Consider the following 14,810-nt stretch of genomic DNA (forward strand, 5'->3'; position numbering starts at 1 on the left):
TGAATGGAATCCATTTACTAAACTAAACAAATCCCAGTCTGTCTCCATCTCACAGGAAACCATGTCCACCTATGTTTTTCTTACACCTCTTTGTCACAATTATCTCTCACACACACACACACACACACACACACACACACACACACACACACACACACACACACACACACACACACACACACACACACACACACACACACACACACACACACACACACACACACACACACACACACACACACACACACACACACCTCTCTCTCTATCTGGTGTCTCTTTCTCTGCTTCTCTCACAAATCTAGACAAACTTGAACAGACAAGGAAGTCAGTCCAAGCATGTGGATTTCTCTTTCCTCCAATCCAGTCTCCAGTCTCTCCGACCCCTAAACCAAACCCCAGTCCTAACCCCCAGTCCCAGCCCAGGCGCCAGCCAGTAAGCCAGCCACCCCTACCCCACACCCTGCCGTCTCTCTCTCTGTCTCTCCCTGTTTGTCTATTCCACTCCACCTCCTCCTCCTGTTTCTCGAGCACAACACCAGCCACCACCCCCCCCCCACTCCCCCTTCTCTCTCTCTTCCCTCTGTCTCCCTTTCTTCTCCAGGCAGCACACTCAATCACCCCCCCCCCCCCCCCCCCCCCTCACCGCCTTCATTCCAATGAATGCACAATCCACCCTTCAGCCGTGGGGGACTGGCCCAGAGGCTGGGGTGGGGGTGGCACAATCACACACACACACACTCCCCTGTGTGTGTGCACATCTGCAGAGGGAACAGACGATCACCAGGGAAAAGATAGAGGACGCACGCACACACACACCCACACCTTGTCATAACGCCTGGTGCAGGAAATGGTTTGTTGCTACAAGGACATCCTGGCCAGAGGCCACTGTAATCATCACCTCATAAGTCAACTAAAAGTCAACTCATATTTCAGTTGTAATGAACATTATTAGAAATCAGTGGAGGCTGGTGGGAGGAGCTATAGGAGGACGGGCTCATTGTAATGGCTGGAATGGAATCAATGGAACGGAGTCAAACACATTAAACATATGGAAACCACATGTTTGACTGTGTTCCATTGAATCCATTCCAGCCATTACAATGAGCCCGTCCTCCTATAGCTCCTCCCTCCAGCCTCCACTGTCAGAAATACAAACTTATATCCCAAGATCAATATCAAAATACTTCACATTTAGGAATATATGCACTACATATACAGTACCAGTCAAAAGTTTGGACACACCTACTCATTCAAGGGTTTTTTATTTTTACTATTTTCTACATTGTAGAATAATAGTAAAGACATCAAAACTATGAAATAACACATATGGATTCATGTAGTTATCAACTGTCCAGAGGAGACAGTCCAGAGGAGTGTGAATCAGGTCTTCATGGTCGAATTGCTGCACAGAAACCACTACTAAAGGACACCAATAATAAGAATAGACTTGATTGGGCCAAGAAACACAAGCAATGGACATTAGACTGGTGGAAATCTGTCCTTTGTTCTGATGAGTCCAAATTTTTGGTTCCAACCACTGTGTCTTTGTGAGACGCAGAGTAGGTGAACGGATGATCTCCGCATGTGTGGTTCCCACTGTGAAGCATGGAGGAGGAGGTGTGATGGTGTGGGGGTGCTTTGCTGGTGACACTGTCTGTGATTTATTTAGAATTCAAGGCACACTTAACCAGCATGGCTACCACAGCATTCTGCAGCGATGCGCCATCCCATCTGGTTTGCGCTCAGTGGGACTACCATTTGTTTTTCAACAGGACAATGACCCCAAACACACATCCAGGCTGTGTAAGGGCTATTTGACCAAGAAGGAGAGTGGTGGAGTGCTGCAACAGATGACTTGGCCTCCACAATCACCCGACCTCGACCTAATTGAGATGGTTTGTGATGAGTTGGACTGCAGAGTGAAGGAAAAGCAGCCAACAAGTGCTCAGCACATGTGGGAACTCCTTCAAGACTATTGGAAAAGCATTCCTCATGAAGCTGGTTGAGAGAATTCCAAGAGTGTGCAAAGCTGTCGTCAAGGCAAAGGGTGGCTACTTTGAAGAATCTCAAATATATTTTGATTTTTTTAACACTTTTTTGGTTACTACATGATTCCATATGTATTATTTCATAGTTGTGGTATCTTCACTACTATTTTACAATGTAGAAAATAGTTAAAATAAAGAAAAACTCTTGAATGAGTAGGTGTGTCCAAACTTTTGACTGGTACTATATATACATATACATACTGTAAAATATACAGTACTAGAAATAGAAGCCCCCAAAATAAATATCTATGTAAAGCTAGGATTAGGAGTAGTAGTAGCGTAGTGTGTGCCCAGATTATAGTATAAACAGATTAGTGTGTCTGTCTAGCGTAGATATTTCCTTATAGATCCATAATGACGGAAGAGACAGGCACACCAGATCTATTCTAAAACTAGCACAGCAGTCGACCCGGGCTGAACCGCTGCGCCTGCTGGCTCCGAGCACCAGGCGACTGAGAAAAGAGAACGAGTGAGGGATAAACTTCCGGTGCTAATGAATTAATGGATCAAGTGATTACGGAGCGAGGGAGAGAAAGAGAGAGCGAGATAGAGAGAGAGAGAGAGAGAGAAAACGAAGGAGGAGGGAGGGCAGGAAAATCCCTAGAGGAGAGGAGGAGGGGGAAGAAAAGGGAATAGTGACACAGGGGAGATGGGTCAGTGATTTAGGCTCTCCTATGTGTCTGTGTTGGGGGGGGGGGTGTGGATCCGTAGGAATCAGTTTACAGCTGCTGATGAGGCGTGTGTTTCTCTAGTGTTTTAGTGAGGAGTGTTTCTATTCTCCAGGAGCTTGGATTGGTTTGAATCAGGTACTTAAGGAGAACTGGGACCACCACACACACACACACACACAACATCAGCTCCAGGCGGAAACCGGATGCACGCACACACACATTTCATTGATACCATTCTCCGGGATATGACTAATGTCACACACACACACACACACACAACAATAGCACGTTGATTACTACATCTCACATTAGCCCTCGAGTACCTCCCTACATCCGCCTGTTATCAGTAACACCCCCCCCCCCCCCCCCCCCCCCCACACACACACACACACACACTCACCGCAGACCAGTGACCAGAACAACCACAAACACCCGACCACACCACACGAGCCCAGCCCAGCCCAGACAAGCCCAGCCTAGACCAGCATCTACTAACAGCCACAATGCCAAACGCACTACAGTACTACACACACAGCCTCAGCTAGCTTCAGCCCTGGCTCTCTCTCTCAGTACGCACATAGGGATAAGTATGTACTGTTTAATGCTTAGCCAGCAAGTCCCATAGCAGAGATCCATATGTTAAACCAAAGAGAAAGACAGAGACAGAAAGAGAGAGAGAAAGCGAGAAGCTGGCCATTCAAATCGTAGGAGGAACCTCCACTGACTGCATGAGAAAAAAAGAGCAGAAGAGAGAGAATTAGAAAGAAGGGGAGAGAGAGAACAAGATAGAAGAGGAAAGATAACGAGAGAGATAAGATGAGGGAGAGAGAGAACAAGAAAGAGAGAAGAGAATGAGAAAGGAGAGAGAGAACAATACAGAGAGAGAGAGAGAGAGAGAGAGAGAGCGAACAAGACAGAAGGGGAAGAGAGAGAGAGAACAAGACAGAATGGGGAGAGAGAGAGAGAACAAGACAGAAGGGGAAGAGAGAGAGAGAACAAGACAGAAGGGGCAGAGAGAGAGAGAACAAGACAGAAGGGGGAGTGAGAGAGAGAACAAGACAGAAGGGGAGAGAGAGAGAGAGAGAACAAGACAGAAGGGGAGAGAGAGAGAGAGAGAGAACAAGATAGAAGGGGAGAGAGAGAAAACAAGATAGAAGGGGAGAGAGAGAAAACAAGACAGAAGGTGGGAGAGAGAGAGAACAAGACAGAAGGTGGGAGAGAGAGAAAACAAGACAGAAGGGGGAGAGAGAGAGAGAACAAGACAGAAGGGGGAGAGAGAGAAAACAAGACAGAAGGGGAGAGAGAGAGAACAAGACAGAAGGGGAGAAAGAGAGAGAATAAGACAGAAGGGGAGAAAGAGAGAACAAGATGGAAGGAGAGAGAGAGAGAACAAGAGAAAAGAGGTGAAAGAGAGAGAGAACAAGACAGAAGGGGGGAGAGAGAGAGAGAGAGAGAACAAGACAGAAGGGGGAGAGAGAGAAAACAAGACAGAAGGGGAGAGAGAGAGAACAAGACAGAAGGGGGAGAGAGAGAACAAGACAGAAGGGGAGAAAGAGAGAGAATAAGACAGAAGGGGAGAAAGAGAGAACAAGATGGAAGGAGAGAGAGAGAGAACAAGAGAAAAGAGGTGAAAGAGAGAGAGAACAAGACAGAAGGGGAGAGAGAGAGAGAGAGAGAGAGAGAACAAGATAGAAGGAGAGATAGAGAGAACAAGATAGAAGGGGAGAGAGAGAGACCAAGATAGAAGGGGAGAGAGAGAGACCAAGATAGAAGGGGAGAGAGAGAGACCAAGATGGAGAGAGAGAGAGAACAAGATGGAGAGAGAGAGAGAACAATATAGAAGGGGAGAGAGAGAGAACAAGAGAACAGGGGTGAAAGAGAGAGAGAACAAGATAGAGAGAGAGAGAGAGAGAGAGAACAAGATAGAGAGAGAGAGAGAACAAGAGAAAAGGGGTGAAAGAGAGAGAGAACAAGAGAAAAGGGGTGAAAGAGAGAGAGAACAAGAGAAAAGGGGTGAAAGAGAGAGAAAACAAGATAGAAGGAGAGAGAGAGAGAACAAGAGAGAAGGAGAGAGAGAGAGAACAAGAGAGAGAACAAGACCGAAGGGGAGAGAGAGAGAGAGAGAGAACAAGACAGAAGGGGGGAGAGAGAGAACAAGATAGAGAGAGAGAGAGAGAGAGAGAACAAGAGAAAAGGGGTGAAAGAGAGAGAGAACAAAAGAAAAGGGGTGAAAGAGAGAAAGAACAAGAGAAAAGGGGTGAAAGAGAGAGCAAACAAGATAGAAGGAGAGAGAGAGAACAAGACAGAAGGGGAGAGAGAGAGAGAGAACAAGACAGAAGGTGGGAGAGAGAGAACAAGATAGAGAGAGAGAGAACAAGAGAAAAGGGGTGAAAGAGAGAGAGAACAAGATAAAAGGGGTGAAAGAGAGAGAGAACAAGATAGAAGGAGAGAGAGAGAGAACAAGAGAGAGAACAAGACGGAGGGGAGAGAGAGAGAGAGAGAGAGAACAAGACAGAAGGGGAGAGAGAGTGAGAGAGAAAACAGGACAACAGGACAAAAGAGGAGAGAGCGAGAGAGAACAAGACAGAAGGAGAGAGAGAGAGAAAACAAGACAGAAGGGGAGAGAGAGAGAACAAGACAGAAGGGGAGAGAGAGAGAGAGAGAGAACAAGACAGAAGGGGAGAGAGAGAGAACAAGACAGAAGGGGAGAGAGAAAGAACAAGACAGAAGGGGAGAGAGAAAGAACAACACAGAAGGGGAGAGAGAGAGAGAACAAGACAGAAGGGGAGTGAGAGAGAGAGAACAAGACAGAAGGTGGGAGAGAGAGAACAAGATGGAAGGAGAGAGAGAGAACAAGATGGAAGGAGCGAGAGAACAAGATGGAAGGAGAGAGAGAACAAGACAGAAAGGGAGAGAGAGAGAACAAGATAGAAGGGGGTAGAGAGAGAACAAGACAGAAGGGGTGAGAGAGAGAGAGAGAACAAGATATAAGGGGAGAGAGAGAACAAGAGAAAATAGGTGAAAGAGAGAGAGAACAAGACAGAAGGTGAGAGAGAGAGAGAACAAGACAGAAGGTGGGAGAGAGAGAACAAGACAGAAGGGGGGAGAGAGAGAGAACAAGATATAAGGGGAGAGAGATAACAATATAGAATGGAGGAGAGAGAACAATATAGAAGGGGAGAGAGAGAGAACAAGACAGAAGGGGGGAGAGAGAGAGAAGAAGATATATAAGGGGAGAGAGATAACAATATAGAATGGGGGAGAGAGAGAACAATATAGAAGGGGAGCAAGAGAGAGAACATGATAGAAGGGGAGAGAGAGAACAAGATAGAAGGGGAGAGAGAGAACAAGATAGAAGGGGAGAGAGATAACAACATAGAATGGGGGGGGGAGAGAACAAGATATAAGGGGAGAGAGAGAACAAGACAGAAGGGGGGAGAGAGAGAGAAGAAGATATATAAGGGGAGAGAGATAACAATATAGAATGGGGGAGAGAGAGAACAATATAGAAGGGGAGCAAGAGAGAGAACATGATAGAAGGGGAGAGAGAGAACAAGATAGAAGGGGAGAGAGAGAACAAGATAGAAGGGGAGAGAGAGGACAAGATAGAAGGGGAGGGAGAGAGAGAACAAGATAGAAGGGGGGAGAGAGAGAGGACGAGAAAGAGAGAAGGAAAAATAAACTACTTTTTTCTCTCCAACACCAGCAGGTAGAAGTCAGTGACAGCCAGCATCACAAGACAGAAGGTGGGAGAGAGAGAACAAGATGGAAGGAGAGAGAGAGAACAAGATGGAAGGAGAGAGAGAACAAGATGGAAGGAGAGAGAGAACAAGACAGAAGGGGAGAGAGAGAGAGAGAGAACAAGATAGAAGGGGGTAGAGAGAGAACAAGACAGAAGGGGTGAGAGAGAGAGAACAAGACAGAAGGGGGGGGAGAGAGAGAGAACAAGATATAAGGGGAGAGAGATAACAATATAGAATGGGGGGGAGAGAGAACAAGATATAAGGGGAGAGAGAGAACAAGACAGAAGGGGGGAGAGAGAGAGAAGAAGATATAAGGGGAGAGAGATAACAATATAGAATGGGGGAGAGAGAGAACAATATAGAAGGGGGGCAAGAGAGAGAGGACATGATAGAAGGGGAGAGAGAGAACAAGATAGAAGGGGAGGGAGAGAGAGAACAAGATAGAAGGGGGGAGAGAGAGAGAACAAGATATAAGGGGAGAGAGATAACAACATAGAATGGGGGGGAGAGAGAACAAGATATAAGGGGAGAGAGAGAACAAGACATAAGGGGGGAGAGAGAGAGAAGAAGATATAAGGGGAGAGAGATAACAATATAGAATGGGGGAGAGAGAGAATAATATAGAAGGGGAGCAAGAGAGAGAGAACATGATAGAAGGGGAGAGAGAGAACAAGATAGAAGGGGAGGGAGAGAGAGAACAAGATAGAAGGGGGGAGAGAGAGAGAGAACAAGATATAAGGGGAGAGAGATAACAATATAGAATGGGGGAGAGAGAGAACAAGACAGAAGGGGGAGAGCGAGAGAAGAAGATATAAGGGGAGAGAGATAACAATATAGAATGGGGGAGAGAGAACGATATAGAAGGGGAGCAAGAGAGAGAGAACATGATAGAAGGGGAGAGAGAGAACAAGATAGAAGGGGAGGGAGAGAGAGAACAAGATAGAAGGGGAGAGAGAGGACGAGAAAGAGAGAAGGAAAAAGAAACTACTTTTTTCTCTCCAACACCAGCAGGTAGAAGTCAGTGACAGCCAGCATCATAAACACACTACAACCCAGCTGAGGCACAATATCTCTTTGTGTATGCTACATTCCACACACACACACACACAACCCAGTCTCTCTCTCCACTGCACAGCAACTTTTTCCCTTCCAGATTGCTTTTGTCAACTCTTGGTGCTAGCTGGCAAGCTAGCTAAAACACCCCTAGCATTCTGCTTTGTTCACATGATAGTAGTGTGTGTGTGTGCGTGTGTGTTTGAAAAGAGAAGGCTCTTACCGTGTTCAGGGTTAGGCTGAGAGGTGCTGATTAAGTAGTAGTAATATCCAGAGTGTGTGTAGTGTTAGCTATCTAGAGCAGAGCAGAGCAGCGAAGGCAGGCTAGCTCAGCAAATCTCCAGCAGCAGCGACATTCAGCCCCTAGCTTTGTGTTGTTCCCTTCTGTTCCCTTTAAACCAGACGGACAAGGGGGCCGGGAACCCGGCTTCCCCTCACACACACACCGAGCGACAGACCGATGCACACAACAAAAAAACATACACGCACACACACAACCAGCCCCCCAACCTGACCCTGGTGTCAGAAGCATGCAGTGTTTTAAAAAGGCTACAAATCATACATAAATATTGTTGCGTCTTTGTCTCTCTCTCTTCCAGAAAAAAAGTGTGTGCCTCTCGCTTTGGATCTCCTTTTTCTTTTCTCACCCTCTTTCCCTCACCCCCTCTCTCTCTCTCTCTCTCTCGAACACACACACTCTCTTTTTCTGTCTCGCTTTTTTTCCACTCAGTAGTCAAACAAAGAAAGGAAAGGAATAGAGCACACACACACACACACACACGCATACACACACACACACCACAGATCCCGGAGCCCAACCCCCCAGCCTGCCTCTCTCAATTTTTTCCCTGATTTTCTCCAAACAGCCCCTCCCCGTCTTCTCTCATCACCCCTCCTCTCCTCCTCTCCTCTCTCAGCCAGGCTCTGGCCTCGTTTTCATTTCATTCGCCTGTTCCTCCCCCCCTCCCTCCATCTATGTGTCAAACAGATGGGATTGGAGAGCGGAAGGAGCCTCTTCTCTCACCATATCTCTCTCTCTTTATATATAGATGGCTGTATTATCTTGTTATAATGTGTAATAATGTATTGGTGTTTTAGATTATACTGTTAAACACAGTTTGACCTAAACTGAACTACTCATGAGAGATTTTTTTAAGAACATTTTATTTCACCTTTATTTAACCAGGTAGTCTAGTTGAGAACAAGTTCTCATTTACAATTGCGGCCTGGCCAAGATAAAGCAAAGCAGTGCGACACATACAACAACACAGAGTTACACATGGAATAAACAAAACATACAGTCAATAATACAATAGAAAAAGTCTATATACAGTGTGTGCAAATGAGGTAGGATAAGGGAGGTAAGGTGATAAACAGGCCATAGTGGCAAAATAATTACAATTTAGCAATTAAACACTGAAGTGATAGATGTGCAGAAGATGCATGTGCAAGTAAAGACACTGGGGTGCGAAGGAGCAAAATAAATAAATAAAATAAATAACAGTATGGGGATGAGGTAGTTGGATGGGCTATTTACAGATGGGCTATGTACAGATGCAGTGATTTGTGAGCTGCTCTGACAGCTGGTGCTTAAAGTTAGTGAAGGATAAATGAGTCTCCAGCTTCAGTGATTTTTGCAGTTCGTTCCAGTCATTGGCAGCAGAGAACTGGAAGGAAAGGCGGCCAAAGTAGGAATTGGCTTTGGGGGTGACCAGTGAAATATACCTGCTGGAGCGCGTGCTAAAGGTGGGTGTTGCTATGGTGACCTGTGAACTGAGATAAGGCGGAGCTTTACCTAGCAAAGACTTATAGATGACCTGGAGCCAGTGGATTTGGCGACGAGGGCCAGCCAACGAGAGGATACAGGTCGCAGTGGTGGGTAGTATATGGGGCTTTGGTGACAAAACGGGTGGCACTGTGATAGACTGCACCCAATTTGCCAAGTAGAGTGTTGGAGGCTATTTTGTAAATGACATCGCCGAAGTCAAGGATCGGTAGGATAGTCAGTTTTATGAGGGTACGTTTGGCAGCATGAGTGAAGGAGGCTTTGTTGTGAAATAGGAAGCCGATTCTAGATTTAATTTTGGATTGGAGATGCTTAATGTGAGTACGGAAGGAGAGTTTACAGTCTAACCTGACACCTAGGTATTTGTAGTTGTCCACATATTCTAAGTCAGAACCGTCCAGAGTAGTGATGCTATACGGGTGGGCAGGTGAGGGCAGCGATCGGTTGAAGAACATGCATTTTGTTTTACTTGCATTTAAGAGCAGTTGGAGGCCACGTAAGGTGAGTTGTATGGCATTGAAGCTCGTCTGGAGGTTAGTTAACACAGTGTCCAAAGAAGGGCCAGAAGTATACAGAATGGTGTCGTCTGTGTAGAGGTGGATCAAAGAATCACCAGCAGCAAGAGCGACATCATTGATGTATACAGAGAAGCGAGTCGGCCCGCGATTAGAACCCTGTGGCACCCCCATAGAGACTGCCAGAGGTCCGGACAACAGGCCCTCTGATTTGACACACTGAACTCTGTCTGAGAAGTAGTTGATGAACCAGGCGAGGCACTCAGAGAAAACAAGGCTGTCGAGTCTGCCGATGAGGATGTGGTGATTGACAGAGTCGAAAGCCTTGGCCAGGTCGATGAATACAGCTGTACAGTATTGTCTCTAATCGATGGCGGTTATGATATCGTTTAGGACCTTGTGCGTGGCTAAGGTGCACCCATGACCAGCTCGGAAACCAGATTGCATAGCGGAGAAGGAACGGTGGGATTGGAAATGGTTGGTGATCTGTTTGTTGACTTGGCTTTCGAAGAACTTAGAAAGGCAGGGTAGGATAGATATAGGTCTGTAACAGTTTGAGTCTAGAGTGTCACCCCCTTTGAAGAGGGGGATGACCGCGGCAGCTTTCCAATCTATGGGGATCTCAGGCGATATGAAAGAAAGGTTGAACAGGCTAGTAATAGGGGTTGCAACAATTTCGGCTGATAATTTTAGAGAGGGTCCAGATTGTCTAGCCCGGCTGATTTGTAGGGATCCAGATTTTGCAGCTCTTTCAGAACATCAGCTATCTGGATATGGGTGAAGGAGAAATGGGGGAGGCTTGGGCAAGTTGCTGTGGGGGGTGCAGGGCTGTTGACCGGGGTAGGGGTAGCCAGGTGGAAAGCATGGCCGTAGAAAAATACTTATTGAAATTCTCAATTATCGTGGATTTATCGGTGGTGACAGTGTTTCCTAGCCTCAGTGCAGTGGGCAGCTGGGAGGAGGTGCTCTTATTCTCCAAGGACTTTACAGTGTCCCAGAACTTTTTGGAGTTTGTGCTACAGGATGAAAATTTATGTTTGAAAAAGCTAGCATTTGCTTTCCTAACTGCCTGCGTATATTGTGTCCTATCTTCCCTGAAAAGTTGCATATCGCGGGGGCTATTCGATGATAATGCAGTACGCCATAGGATGTTTTTGTGCTGGTCAAGGGCAGTCAGAACTGGAGTGAACCAAGGGCTATATCTGTTCCTGGTTAATTTTTTTTGAATGGGGCATGCCTATTTAAAATGGCGAGGAAAGCACTTTTAAAGAATAACCAGGCATCCTCTACTGGCGGAACGAGGTCAATATCCTTCCAGGATACCCGGGCCAGGTTGATTAGAAAGGCCTGCTTGCTGAAGTGTTTTAGGGAGCGTTTGACAGTGATGAGGGGTGATCCTTTGACCGCAGACCCATTACGGATGCAGGCGTTGAAGCAGTGATCGCTGAGATCAAAGTTGAAGACAGCAGAGGTGTATTTGGAGGGCATGTTGGTAACCCTAGATAGTGCTAATAAAATGATTACAGCGCATTCGGAAAGTATTCAGACCCCTTGACTTTTTCCATACTTTATTCTAAAAAGTATTAAATTGTTTTTTCCCACTCATCAATCTACTCGTAAATTCGTTACAAATAAAAAACGAAAATAATACATTCATATAAGTATTCAAACCTTTACTCAGTACTTTGTTGAAGCACCTTTGGCAGCGATTACAGCCTCAAGTTTTCTTGGGTATGACGCTACAAGCTTGGCACACCTGTATTTGGGGAGTTTCTCCCATTCCTCTCTGCAGATCCTCTCAAGCTCTGTCAGGTTGGATGTGGAGCGTTGCTGCACAGATATTTTCAGGTCTCGCCAGAGATATTAGATCGGGTTCAAGTCTGGGCTCTGGCAGGGCCACTCAAGGACATTCAGAGACTTGTCTCGAAGCCACTCCTGTGTTGTCGTGGCTGTGTGCTTAGGGTCATTGTCCTGTTGTAAGATGAACCTTCGCCCAAGTCTGAGGTCATGAGCGCTGTGAAGTAGGTTGTCATCAAGGGTCTCTGTACTTTGCTCCGTTCATCTTTGCCTCGATCCTGACTAGTCTTTCAATCCATGCAGCTGAAAAAAATCCTCACAGCTTGATGCTGCCACCACCATGCTTCATCGTAGGGATGGCGCCAGGTTTCCTTCAGACTTGGCGCCAAAGAGTTCAATCTTTGTTTCATCAAACCAGAGAATCTTGTTTCTCATGGTCTGAGAGTCTTTAGGTGCCTTCTGGCAAACTCCAAGCGGGCTGTCATGTGCCTTTTACTGAGGAGTGGCTTCCGTCTGGCCACTCTACCATAAAGGCCTGATTGGTGGAGTGCTGCAGAGATGGTTGTCCTTCTGGAAGGTTCTCCCATCTCCACAGAGGAACCCTGGAGCTCTGTCCGAGTGACCATCGGGTTCTTGGTCAGTTTTGCTCAGTTTGGCCGGGCAGCCAGCTCTAGGAAGAGTGTTGGTGGTTCTAAACGTCTTCCATTTAAGAATGATGGAGGCCACTGTGTTCATGGGGACATTCAAAAATGTTTTGGTACACTTTCCCAGATCTGTGCCTCGGCACAATCCTGTCTCGGAGCTCTACGGAAAATTCTTTCGACCTCCTGGCTTTATTTTTGCTCTGACATGCATTGTCAACTGTGGGACCTTATATAGACAGGTGTGTGCCTTTCCAAATCATGTCCAATCAATTGAATTTACCACAGGTGGACTCCAATCAAGTTATAGAAACATCTCAAGTATGATCAATGGAAACAGGATGCACCTGAGATCAATTTCGAGTCTCATAGCAAAGGGTCTGAATACTCATGTAAATAAGGTGTTTGTTTTATAAATACATTTATAAAGCTTTCTAAAAATCTGTTTTCACTTGTCATTATGGGGTATTGTATGTAAATTGCTGAGGAATTGTTTTTATATAATTAATTTGAATAAAGCTGTAACAAAGAATGTTAAAAAGGTCAATGGGTCTGAATACTTTCCAGAAGGCACTGTATGTATGTGTGTGTTTGCGTGTGTAAGTGTATTTTTTTTATTAAAAGAGATGTATAAGTGTTGGAATGTATAAATACACTATGTATGCATTATATCCTAAGTAATGTATAAGGGAAGGTGTAGAAACACTTGAGAGTGTACATTGTATATATTACCAGTGCTTATGACTGTTTAAAATAGGTTTTTGCTTTCTGTTGTGTGCATTTAAATGAATGTGCTAGGATGATGACACCAATGTGTGTGTGTGTGTGTAAGCTCATCTGCCTGTCACAATGTTTCTGTTTTCTCACCCAAACACGGGGATGTTTCCAATAGCTCATGTCCTCTCAAACACACACGTTCTCCCAGTGCCAACCACGTGCAGCAGACAGTATTCCGGCCCAGAGAGAGAGTGACAATATGGAAAATAAGTTCCATTTATGACGACATATACAGCAGACCTTATACTTCTACACAGGAGAGGACGGAGAAAAGAGAGTGCACTGGGAAAGAGTGCACCAAAAGTTACTGCTATTCAAAATAAAACATACATTACCGTATGGTGTAACACACCTTGTTTCCAGTAGGACTGGAAAACATCCCAGCAACGTAACATAACGTTATTAACCGGTTCCCATGCTTTTAAAATAACGGTTCTGTTCCTCAAATCATTTCGTTGTTTCCCTGTTTTTGGTCTGTTCCCTGAACTGGTTCTAACCCATCATTAAAATGAAGGGAAAAAATGATTTAACAAACCTGCAACGTCACTGTGAATGTCATAGTATTTTTTTTAACTTTAGATTATTTCATCAGTTAAAATTCTTTTACTTTGGTTGCTTGGTTATGTTCAAAACAGAGCAAAAATCATCCAGACCAAAATGTCACCATACTCTATAGATATTTAGGAGTGTGTGTATTCCATAATGGAAATAATGTCACGTTCCTGACCTATTTATGTTAGTTTTTGTGTGTTAGTTGGTCAGGACGTGAGGTTGGGTGGGCATTCTATGTTATCTGTTTCTATGTTGGTTTCGGTTTGCCTGGTATGGCTCTTGATTAGAGGCAGGTGGTTTGCGTTTGCCTCTAATTAAGAGTCATATTTAGGTAGGGCATTCTCACTGTTTGTTTGTGGGTGATTGTCTCCTGTGTCAGTATGTTTGTTCGTACCACACTGGACTGTAGCGTTTGTTTGTTTCGTTTTCGTTTCGATGTCGTCTGTTTCCTGTACGTAAGTTTATGTCTAGTTATGTAAGTTTATGTTCAGGTTTCGTCAACGTCGTTTTGTTATTTTTGTAGTTTGGAAAGTGTTTGTTTCGTTTCGTGTTTTGCCATCATCGTGTTTAATAAAGATGGCTTATTTCCCTGAGCCTGCGTTTTGGTCTGAAGATCCTTCTCTCCTCACCTCATCTGAGGATGAGGAGAGCGTCACCCGTTACAGAATCACCCACCAACACGCTAAGACCAAGCGGCAAGGGAAAACGAAACGGAGTAAGGGACAGGAGAGAAAGGAGCAATGGACATGGGACGATGTTTTGGATGGAAAGGGTTGCTACACTTGGGAGGAGATCCTGGCTGGGAGGGATCGCCTCCCATGGGAACAGGTGGAGGCATTGAGGAGAGCAGAGGCTACCTGGGAGAGGAACCGGAGCTATGAGGGAACGCGTCTGGCACGGAAGCCGAAAAAGCCCGTAAGTAATTCCCAAAAATTTCTTGGGGGGGGGGCTAGGAGATAGTGGGCCAAGGGCAGGTAGGAGACCTGCGCCCACTTCCCAGGCTTACCGTGGAGAGCGGGAGTACGGGCAGGCGCCGTGTTACGCAGTAGAGCGCACGGTGTCTCCTGTACGAGTGCATAGCCCAGTGCGGGTTATTCCACCTCCCCGCACTGGTAGGGCTAGATTGAGTATTGAGCCAGGTGTCATGAGGCCGGCTCAACGCGTCTGGTCTCCAGTGCGTCTCCTCGGGCCGGCATACATGGCACCTGCCTTACGCATGGTTTCCCC

General features: G+C 45.8%; 1 protein-coding gene across 4 annotated transcripts in view; it reads right to left on the reverse strand.

Annotated features, from left to right (window-relative positions):
* Positions 1–14,810, reverse strand: part of kdm6ba (lysine (K)-specific demethylase 6B, a) — a 372,203-nt gene that overhangs the window by 295,952 nt on the left and 61,441 nt on the right. Inside the window, exon 1 of one of the 4 annotated variants that reach the window (XM_055900770.1) lies at positions 7,739–14,605. The exons of the other annotated variants lie outside the window; for them this stretch is intronic. The gene's annotated coding sequence lies outside the window, so the exon portion shown is untranslated. Of the gene's footprint in view, positions 1–7,738; positions 14,606–14,810 lie in introns of those variants that run through there. 4 annotated transcript variants of the gene reach the window in all.

This window comes from Salvelinus fontinalis, chromosome 36 (assembly GCF_029448725.1).
Source record: "Salvelinus fontinalis isolate EN_2023a chromosome 36, ASM2944872v1, whole genome shotgun sequence".
NCBI lineage: Eukaryota > Metazoa > Chordata > Actinopteri > Salmoniformes > Salmonidae > Salvelinus > Salvelinus fontinalis.